The sequence below is a fragment of the Pavona decussata genome, unplaced genomic scaffold (assembly GCF_977016875.1).
Source record: "Pavona decussata unplaced genomic scaffold, jaPavDecu1.1 SCAFFOLD_193, whole genome shotgun sequence".
In the NCBI taxonomy this organism is placed as follows: Eukaryota; Metazoa; Cnidaria; class Anthozoa; order Scleractinia; family Agariciidae; genus Pavona; species Pavona decussata.
In genome coordinates, this window is record NW_028145602.1 from 1,674,202 (window position 1) to 1,685,000 (window position 10,799).

At 37.8% G+C, this 10,799-nt stretch overlaps 2 long non-coding RNA genes across 2 annotated transcripts in view; one reads left to right on the forward strand and one right to left on the reverse strand.

The window, feature by feature from the left end:
• LOC146461963 (uncharacterized) overlaps positions 1-10,799 on the forward strand; it is an 87,390-nt gene that overhangs the window by 19,122 nt on the left and 57,469 nt on the right. The window lies entirely within an intron of this gene.
• LOC146461965 (uncharacterized) overlaps positions 10,284-10,799 on the reverse strand; it is a 6,754-nt gene continuing 6,238 nt past the window's right edge. The window contains exons 2-3 of the long non-coding RNA XR_014857294.1: positions 10,652-10,678; positions 10,284-10,318 (exon numbers count right to left, since the gene is read on the reverse strand). This is a non-coding gene — a long non-coding RNA (uncharacterized LOC146461965). The remainder of the gene's footprint in view (positions 10,319-10,651; positions 10,679-10,799) is intronic.

A 10,799-nucleotide genomic window follows, 5' to 3' on the forward strand; every position in this document is an offset into this window, starting at 1 on the left:
TCATAATCCACATGCTATCATATTTTATCAGAACACTCACTTTCTTAATCTGTTTGTTGATTTGCGCACACCGGAAATTGGTAACGATTTTAACATCAATGATACCTGTGGTAAAGACAAATCTAATTTCCTACACGAGTTGTTAGAGCAATTACGTACTGTGCAGAAATCTATGCAGCGCCTTTTGTCCTCACACGGTTATACTTCTCTCATTGAGTGTGATTCGTATTTACGACGATACTATCAATACTCCACTAGATTCTCGTCTACTATGTCTTGTCCGTATTTCTATGGTAAATCACTCCAGGATTGCAAATTATGGGCTTTGAAAACCTGTTACAGTATAACTCGGCGTGAACGCTTGTGGTTGCAGAATTCTAAGCGCCATTCTAGGCGAAAAAGAAGTTTACCCTGGGCTTGTACAGCAGGTGTGTTAGGGGTACCAAAATTTTTCTATACAAAGTTCTTCGGTGGTTCGTGTGATTCTGGAACAGATATTTTTGGTTTATTTCAGGTATTCTCTAAGTTGTTAGGTGCAACCATTAAAATGGATAGCATGATTAAGACTGTCAATGGCAAAACTATTTACCTTACCAAAATTTCAGATAAACTCGTTACTAAAGTTAACAACCTTCAAGCTTCAATTCGTGGATTGGACTCTTCTTTCATAGATTGGAAGGCTAAATTACAAGCTTTTGCAGATCACGAAAACTGTCACCACAACAACTACATGGAATTTTTGTCAACATTTTCTCTAGAGATCGCTCGAACCTTTTCTACTCAACTTCGTTTTACTGAAATCAATGATATACTTCATCAGACGCACACATTCCATGCGAACAACTCGTTAGCTTTGCTGATCTTCCTTCATTTTTAGCCACTAACATACACCACCAACTTAATTCCATTCCTTCACTACAACACAATTAACGCCTTAGATGCTGGTTATCCACTCCTATTACAACCACTTGTTGATTATCAATACCAAATGACAAAATCTGTGGGTATTAATATCCTTTTTACTATTCCAGAACTAACCAATGATCATACATTTTGTACAATTGAAAATTTAACACCACTAAAATACAATATTTCTGGTACTTGTTTTCATGGTCCGATCACTCGTGACGAGTTAGCTTTATTACGCTTTACAAACGCAGAATATATTCTACATCGTGCGTTTTTGGACAAATGCTATCGCACAGACACAGTCTTTGTCTGTCCTCAACATGTTTTACAAACAGTCGATGATACCCGTTGGTTAGGACTTCCTTGGCATAAAGATACTAAATTGAATTTTGTCCGCCGTCACCAAAAAGCACCAGATTGTTCCAACATCCACGATTTATTTCATTTAGGAGGACGCTATTATTTGTCTACTAAACACGGTTTCTTAACAGTTTTAAACACCACTAATGGCTCCTCACACATCATTTCACTCACACCATTGACGGTTTATCATTTCCCTTGATAATGATAATGTTTATTTGTGCTTTTTTTCTATTTACATGTTGATTATTACAATCTTTTAATGGTGTTATATAAATTAAATTAATTATTAGTTAAATTAACGTGTCAAGCAAGGAAGCTAAATAAACCATTAAGTTGTCTTGTTAGCTCCCTGGCTAATTTAGGTTCTAGATAGCAGGCAAAAAAGAAAGAAAAAGAAAAAAAAATGAAAAAGCAGAAGGAAGGAAGAACTTATTAATTGTAAAAAAAGTTAACGTATGTTACGAGGTCAGCATAAAAGAAATTTACTTCATTTGTTGTTCTGACAGTAAATAATGTATAATTTGTTTCGGAAAAGCAGACACACTTTGTATGAGTTTTTTTTAAAGGAGTTGGAAGGTCTTTCCAAATATCGGTTGCCATGAAGGAGATTAATTGTTTACCTACATTAGTTCTTACGTTCGGCTTATAAAGATTATGCTTAGCTGCATATCTTGTGTTGTAGCCATGTATATTACTTGTGAACTAACCTTCGCTACTCAACAAACTGGATTAGGCACATGTCCTGAACAAATTACTCTTCATTTGCCATTATTCACTCATAACTCCTTCCGGTACATTCCGTGGAAAAACAACGATGACAATCTTTTACAGTTACATTACAAATCGCTGAACATATCACCGCCACTTCATTTCAATCACTCCATTATGGATTCGCTGGAACATACCTTTCGTCTGCTTGATGGACAACTCACAACTCAAATTGCAGATATAAAACAAGATATTTCTCATTTGCATTCAGTTCATTCAACCTCACTCAATGGTTGGCTTACTTATTTCGCTTTGGCTCTTACCTTACTCAATACTATTATCATATGCCTCTTGTATTGTCGAATTACTGGTTCAACACAACTGCCAACAGTCTTTCGCACCGTGTTTTCAAAACAAAAGCTACCTTCAAAGCACACTCGGAAAACACGCTTAAGTGTTTGCGAGAATGAGTGCGAATTGGAACCAGCTTTGCCATCGACTGCCAATGCAGCCACTCTAGATCAAACCTCTGACATTTCCGTTTGTTCTGCGAGTAACAGACCAGTTTCTGTTTAACCTGGCATGCTATTTCATTTGAGCGTAATTTTTACCTTTTTGTTCGGTTTGTTTTGCTAGTAGATTCGCACCTTGGCGCTAGCTATTTGTTTTCTCAAACAAATATCTACGGTAATATGGTTTATTTGTTTTTCCAGCACACACACATACATATGTTAACTTTCGCATTAGCATTTTCTCGCGCTCAAATTTATGTTTACTTTTCCTTTATTTGTTTTAGATCTACTGCCAGCATGGACTTTCATGAATCTCGTCCAATACCACAATTAGCCGAGTCCCCTCGAAAGACACACATTATTAGTGTTCCAGTATACAGTTTTTCTCGCCAAATTTCGCCATCCTTACTTCCATTCTGCAGCCCTTTTTACGAAGCATATTTAAACAGACATGACACACAATTTACCACATCATTATGTAATCACTGTGGGTCTGCTCATTCTGCCCAAAGATTTTGCCTTTCTTGTGTTTATTCACCTCCTGAAGTATATTTTCTTCTCGATTTTCTTGAGCGAACTCCTCAAACAACATTTGCGCCTGATTTATTTTTATCTCTAATTAATTTGTGTGATTATCTGTTGCTCCCTCACCATGTTGTTTTTGATCTCATTCAAATGTATGTACCTCAGTCCCTGCGCTGTGGTTCGCGTTTCGCGAGAAACTTAGTTCGCACGCTTAACGAGACAAGTCATGCCTGTATAGGACAGGAGTTCGCTCATACTTATTTAAATAACATATCGTAATTCTAAATAATCTATACTAGTCGTACACATTTTTCCCTCTCGTTTATGTATTTCCCCTGTTGTTTTGGTTCACTCTGCAACCACTAAATGCGGCGAACCGCTGCTCGTGGCATAATGAGGATGGTTTATCCACTTGATGCGGCGAACCGCTGCTCGTGACTATATAGGTCACCCTTATTCTGTTGAGTGAACATCTCTTATCTTCCTTTGTTTTTTTTTTTCCTCTAGACTAGTCTAGGTATGCCGCCCAAAGCGCGGAGGAAACCTTGTCCGGATCGCTCTTCGGAACGCCTTCAAATTTATTTAACAACAAAATGTTTTATTTGTCTGGATACACCAAATATTCACACTTCGCAGCCCCTACCTTGTTGTGGGCAAAATATCCACGAAGACTGCCTGTTGGGCTGTCTTTGTTTCGCAAATCAGGCGGTGCAGGATACTTGTCCTCATTGTAGGGCCACCCTCACTCCATATCACATCTCTGATGTGAATATTCCTTTGGGACCCAACCTGTTTTGCTTTCAGTGGCTTATGTACCCCCACCACCACCACCACCACCGGACCCCAACGAGTGGTTCGCGTATTATGGTGTCCCTCTCGAGGATGATGATCCTTTTCCTCGCTATGTCCTTCCCCAACCACCGCCTGGTTGGCACGATTTTAGGCGACATCAGTATTAAGCTATAATTAAAACTAATTATACTCCCACACACACACACACACACACACACACACACACACACACACACACACACACACACACACACATACTCACCTTTGGCAACTTGTGAGGTCTGTGTTTCCATACACCTCTTATGAGGACCCCCCTTTCTATTGGAGGTATGAAAAAAAAAATATGGATGTTTGGTAGCTTATTTGCCCATCTCTTTAAACACTTGATTAGACTTTAGGAAATTTCGATTTTTTTTGTGGGGTCTTAGTTATGAGGACCTGCCCAATACTCAACTTTGAATACTTATGGGTACTACTTGCCATACAATTCTTATGGGGACATACTCACCTAACTTGTGAGGTCTGTGTTAGTGATACCCTACTTGCGAGGACCACTTCTTCTGATGCAGAAGAAGAAGAAGAAGAAGAAGAAGAAGAAGAAGAAGAAGAAGAAGAAGAAGAAGAAGAAGAAGGCTGTTTGGTTGCTTGTTTGTTATAAGTCAAGACATTTGCTTCCTGGGGTTTCATCAACTCCCCTCTGACTACTTAACGGGAATTTTAATTCTTGCTAAACTTATGGGGACATGATAGTACACGACTTCTTATGGGGACTACTTGCCGAACTTATGGGGACATGATACTTACACAACTACTTATGGGGACTACTTGCCAAACTTATGGGGACATGATACTTACACAACTACTTATGGGGACTACTTGCCAAACTTATGGGGACATGATACTTACACGACTACTTATGGAGACTACTTGCCAAACTTATAAGGGGTCGTGCCAATAAACAACTACTTCTACTAATGGGATTATTTGCCATAGCTGAGCTATTGATTTTCTTCATTGAAGGGCACGTGTTTGCATGGAAACCAACCTATATTGTCTCTTTGTGTCTGTTTGAAAGGCCAATAAGGTTGAAGATGATACCAAGGTTCTGATATTATGCAATTGTATAATTTTTCACTCTATTTCAGCCACATCCCATCTCATAATCACAAGAAATCTGATTATCTGAACAAAATAACAAAAAAATGCTACATTTAGTTTGCATTGGAAACATCGACACTTGATTTTGAACACATGAGGAGCACAATAATAATAGACTGTTGGGTCAAAGGGGGGAGGAAGATGCATTACAAATATAGGGACCATGGAATAAACTAATATTGGAAAGAGTGATATACTTACTGACAATAATAATAATAATGATGATGATGATGATGATGATGATGATGATGATGATCATAATTACCTATCACTGGATGAGGCTGAGTATGACCCGAAGAATTATAAAGATTGAGGAGTTTTCCAGTACAAATCCTTCTGATCTTACTTTTGAGATATATGGATAAAAATTTACGGGTAATTAACCTACTTTAAATATGCTCTCTCAGTTCCTAAGACCTTGTAACAAAACTTTCCAAAGGAGAACTGTTTTTGATCGGAAAGTTGATCATGTGACCAGCTACTGCAAAAGGCCTATTAGTGACAATTTATACTTTCTTATAGCTGCCTTAGCACATTCCTTCACTTCAAATCGACTGTCCGCCCAGCCCTAGCTTCGCGAGGTTTTGAGAGTCACGTATTTGTAGTATATTTTAAACTTTAAAAAGATTAGGTTTTAAGATTCTTGGAAAAAGGAAAACTGTAATACATTTGGTTGAAACACCAATTTGTTTATGAGAGAATTTCTAAAGACTTTATATCTGAACAAAAAAAGCAATGAGATAGGATTCCCTTTCCTACAGTGTGCACGGCCGGTGAGACCAGTTCCTAGACGCTGCCTTCCTTTGAGACCATCATAGGTAATCCAATGTGGATCATCAGAGGTGCGCAGCCTGTCATGGGAGAATTTTGGGGGGCTTTGGTAGAATCTAATATGGCGGCCAAGCTCTTTCTGGAAAATCCTCCTTCTGATCAAATAAGCCAGTTTTTCGAGGAGTACATGTCTTGTACAGAAAACGGCATGGAGTTGAGGGATATTTCATGCTTTTTTGCTGAGTTCGAAGCAGCAGTAGGAGTCATCGAAGAGAAATACAACGTTTAGTGGTCGAAATCCAGACTTGCAAAAGTTGATTCCCATCCAAGGAATGGTCAAAAAGGACAATGAAAAAGCTTCACGAAAAGGTAATTAGAAGACTGCGCTCAAAACCAACTTTAGCGACACCATGGAGAGGAGATTTCACTATGAACATTTCCTGAGAAGTTTTTGATTTGATTTACCATAAAATTGTTAAGTCCAACATTATTAAACAACTTTGGCCATCAGTCAAGAGAGAAAACCAGCCTGTACTGACATTGGAATCACGGACAGGAAAAAGGCAGTATTTTGTTTTTAACAAAATGAATCAAGGTGGTATTCTTATTAGCCGTAATCACCTCTTAAAGAAGTGTTTGGGAAACTGTGCTGGCGGTGTTCATGCAGTTGAGAGATGTGAAGTGGTTGTTTGCAGGGAAAAACCTATGAGATTTAAATATCATCACAGCACAGAAGTTTTGTCTTTCATTATGGTAATTGGAATTCGGCATTCCACAACACTTATTAATGGGTACAATACAAGCAATTATGACTTGCTACCAAAATCAGTTATCTGCATGGAGCATTTGCTTTATAGCCTGTGAACAGGCTCCCAAGTGGGGTATAGGATGAAAAGAAAAATCGGCGAGCCGGGCGGGCGGAGCACGGTATGGGGCGAGGAAGAGCTCGATTTTCATCTTTGCCATAGACCCCACTTGGGAGCCTGTTCACAGGTTATTGCTTTAGAATCCAGGAATTATTTCTTAGTGCTGAGGAACATCCCTGCAGTTCCAATATCCATAATGAAATGGTGAAGTAACTGAAGAACTGAAAGTGGCACTATCTTAAACCATACAACTTCTTTTTATGTTTTGCACAGTTCAATAACCTGATCGTCACCCTTTTTTCAGGGAACTGTATTAAAAATAAACATAACATATCAATGCCTGGGGATGGTCTTGTTACTTATCTCATGACAGAGGCAGCTATTCTTTGACCTCCATCTCTTTCTCCTTCCCATTGGGTTTCATTGCAGATTTTGCATTTTAAAAGTTAGGTTTTCTCAGAGTAGGTCATGTTTAGTTTACAGGGTGCCATAACACCCTGGGGCCAACTCACTACTGAAAGCTGAAAGATTCGAGGTTGTGGTAACAGAATTCAGCCCAATGAGATTTAAATATCTTAAGAACTGAAAAATCTGTCTGTGAGTTTTCACAGCTACTGGAATTGACTGAAATTGACTGAAATTGTACTGTTTCATTCAATGGGGGATCAGATTGCAACAATACGCTGTCTCAGTACACTCAGTCTTGATTATTACAGTTTTTTCATGGTCATACCGTTGAGCTTTTGATGTGCAGGAGTATGTAGGAAGAAGTCGTCTGTCATTGTGGTTCCAGTTGCTATTACAATTTAATTAATTGTGAATGTTCCACTGCAGGAGACTAACATTATTGTCTAATATAAATACATTGTATGAACAGACTTTATGTTCCAACATCCATAACATATGTTCCCCTGTTAAGAAAAGTTTATTTACAGTGGACGACTCTACACTTAGACAACAGAAGATCCATAACCAGGATTAACAGTAAAAAAAAGTGAATGTCCTCTGGTGAAAACATTTGTACAAAAAAACTAAGCTTTGAACAACTTGAAACTTTTCTGCCCCATTGTCCAATGGGCCCAAATTGTTAAATTCTGGTTTAAAAAAATTCAAAAATGTAAGCTTAGAGAAAAATTTAGTCATGTTGCCCACTCCAATATTAAAGGGGTAGGATACATGAGCAGTCATGACACCTGCATGTTGTAGTTTAAATCTGTCATGATCAGATTTTTGTATTTCCAATTTTATGCTGGGAGGTTTCAATTTCAGAGATACAATTATGACCAGGCTGATTACCGAAGTTTGTGCCGTGTTGCGTAAAACTATGGGCACTCCCTTCTAATATCACAGCAAGCTGGCAAAATGCACTGCTTCCATTGTTTTTAAAACCACACCCATTTTAAATTCTTGTGCAAAAAATACAAAATGTATGTTTAGAGAAAAAAGTCTTGTTGCCAACTACAACATTAAGGGGGTAGGATACGTGAGCAGTCATGACACCTGCATGTTGTAGTTTAAATCTGTCATGATCAGGTTTTTGTATTTCCAATTTTATGCTGGGAGGTTTCAATTTCAGAAATGCAATTATGACCAGGCTGATTATTGAAGTTTGTGCCGTGTTGCGTAAAACTATGGGCACTCCCTTCCAACATCACAGCAAGCTGGCAAAATGAACCACTTCCATACCCATTTTTAACTCGTAAATGCGAGCATGCACAATGAACGAGTGATAGCAATGGTGGGTTTTTCACTAGGTTGGTTGGCTGATTCGGCTGTTGACTTTCAAGCATGCGCAGTGAAAGTGCGGTGTCTTGAATTCAATCAGTGAAGTGTCGGCATGAACTTTGAATAAATAAAGAAGTGAAAATTTGTTTCACAGCGCATCAAAATAATCTTATTCAATCTGTAGATAAAAATTTGACAATTATTTTAATGCAAGAATGGAGATTTTTCATTTAATATGAGCAAAGTTATAAGTTTTCCCGTTTTTCCACAAAGTGCGGCGTCTTAAATTGAATGAGTGAAGTGTCTGCATGAACTTTGAATAAAAAACACCCGAAAATTTGTTCCAAGGCGCATCAGAATAACCTTATACAATATGTAGGGAATAAGTTTAGAATCATTTTTATAGTACACATATGGTTATTTCTCGTTACATGATCAGGCAAAGATATGACTTCTTTTAGCTTTCAAGGTAGTGTATGTAGCCATCTTAATTTCAATTAAAATACTGATGCGTCATCTGCATTCACGAGTTGGCTCACAGGAGACTTTGATTTAAAGATAAATTATTTCAAATGTTGTTAACACTTCGATAATCTGATCAATTTACATGATTTTGAGGACACCACAGTGGTTTTCTATGGATATTTTAAAACCAAAACCAGTCTTTAACATGTTTATTAAACCTGCTGTTACAATTACACTGTAATGGTATGTCTAGCGTTAAACAACTGGAAATGTTTAATAGTTGGTGTTGTGGAATACCAAATTGGCATAAGCTTCAGCAGAACAAAATTACACCAATTGCTAATCATGTAGCAACTTTATTTTGAAACGCGAACTAGAAGCAACTGTGATACATGTAGCTTGTTTAGCAGACAGAGATACACAGAAGGTTTTGTTTTCTGGATTTGTCCTACCACCGAGCAGCAATTCTTAGTGATTTTTGTCAAGCAGCTGCAATACCGATTTGATAAATTTTGGAAGCTGCAAATGCAAATTTTCTGTAAAATCATATACCGGCCGCCTTGAATGAACTTCTACATGGTTCATAAAGAGAGAGCTGACGCTTCAGTGAAAGCTACCAATTAGAACCTTAAGTATCATTATTGGCTAATGCTTGTTTTCTGAAGGCTACACAGGTCGCTTAGGAGAAAAGGGCCAGTTGGTTATTCAAAAAAGTGGTGCCATCGCTTAGGGTAGATGTCACTTAAAGGATCTTTTTAACACAGGGCTTATAATATGTCACAGATTTCACAATGATGGTCACTTTTAGGAGTGATCACAAACAGTGCTTTGTGTAGTTCTGTATTGGCAAAGTCATGCTGCTCACATACATAATAATTTTTAGGTCAACTTACTCTAAGAGCTCTGAACTCCACAGTCTTGATATGGAATCACATCCTCAACATGAATACTGTTATTTGGATCCTTGGAACAAACTTTCTTTTTGGCAAGCAGTTGAGGCTCTAAAAAGAGATAGAGAATCACACCGGAAATTAACTTACCCTATAAATCCCCCTACTGGATGGGGAATTGCAGAAAAACAACTCATGCTTATATGCATCTCATGAATAAACAAGAAAATAACAGTAGAGCATATCTTGTTATGTTCTTTTTACATGTAAGCACAGAATCAATTTTCCACAATCCCACACCTCCTTCTCTTAGGGACTTGACCAATTACAAAAGAAGAAAAAAAGAAACCTTACTAGAGACCCAATAAATTTTTAGTAACGATTAGGCTTACAAGCTAGGTGACATAACTTATTCAACACATTCCACCATTAGCCATTAGCAATGTAAGTAAGCAAACCACTGCCATAACTTACACTCTTTATTCTTCAAACCTTATTAACATTATAATAACTTCCACTTGGCATCACTTGGCATGCATTTAAAAACCATCCCACAGGAATTCTTCATATATTGACAACTTACAGTGTAGGTCCAGTAGTTCATACCCACACTGGCACTATCAGAAACAAGATCCTATCAAAAACCAATTAAAACAAACATTGTCACAAACATGGCACTGTAAAGATGGTGGGTTTGATGGTTGGGCTTGATAGAGTTTCTGCCTCTCTCATTCAGTACTTCTCTTGAACATTTCGCCTTCAGTCAGCTTCACAAGGCTAAGCACAAGATTTTAAAGAGATCTACATGTATACAGTATTTGATACATATTACAATGCATCAACAATCTCGGGGACAATCTGGCTTTTTAATACCAATTCACTAAACCACTTAAATCTGAAAATGTTACAAAATGACAGTACACACTGCCCTTACCAGATCATTAAAAAAGCCATGCATTTTCCTTACCTTGAATTTGACTCCTAAACTTTGTTTCTGAAGAAAGATATGGTAATTGATATAAGTGTAATTCCTTTTTGTTTCATGTCATTTGATGTTTGTTTGTTTGTTTGTTGTCGTTTGTTTCATTTAATGTCGCACCTGAGGATTGCTGAGA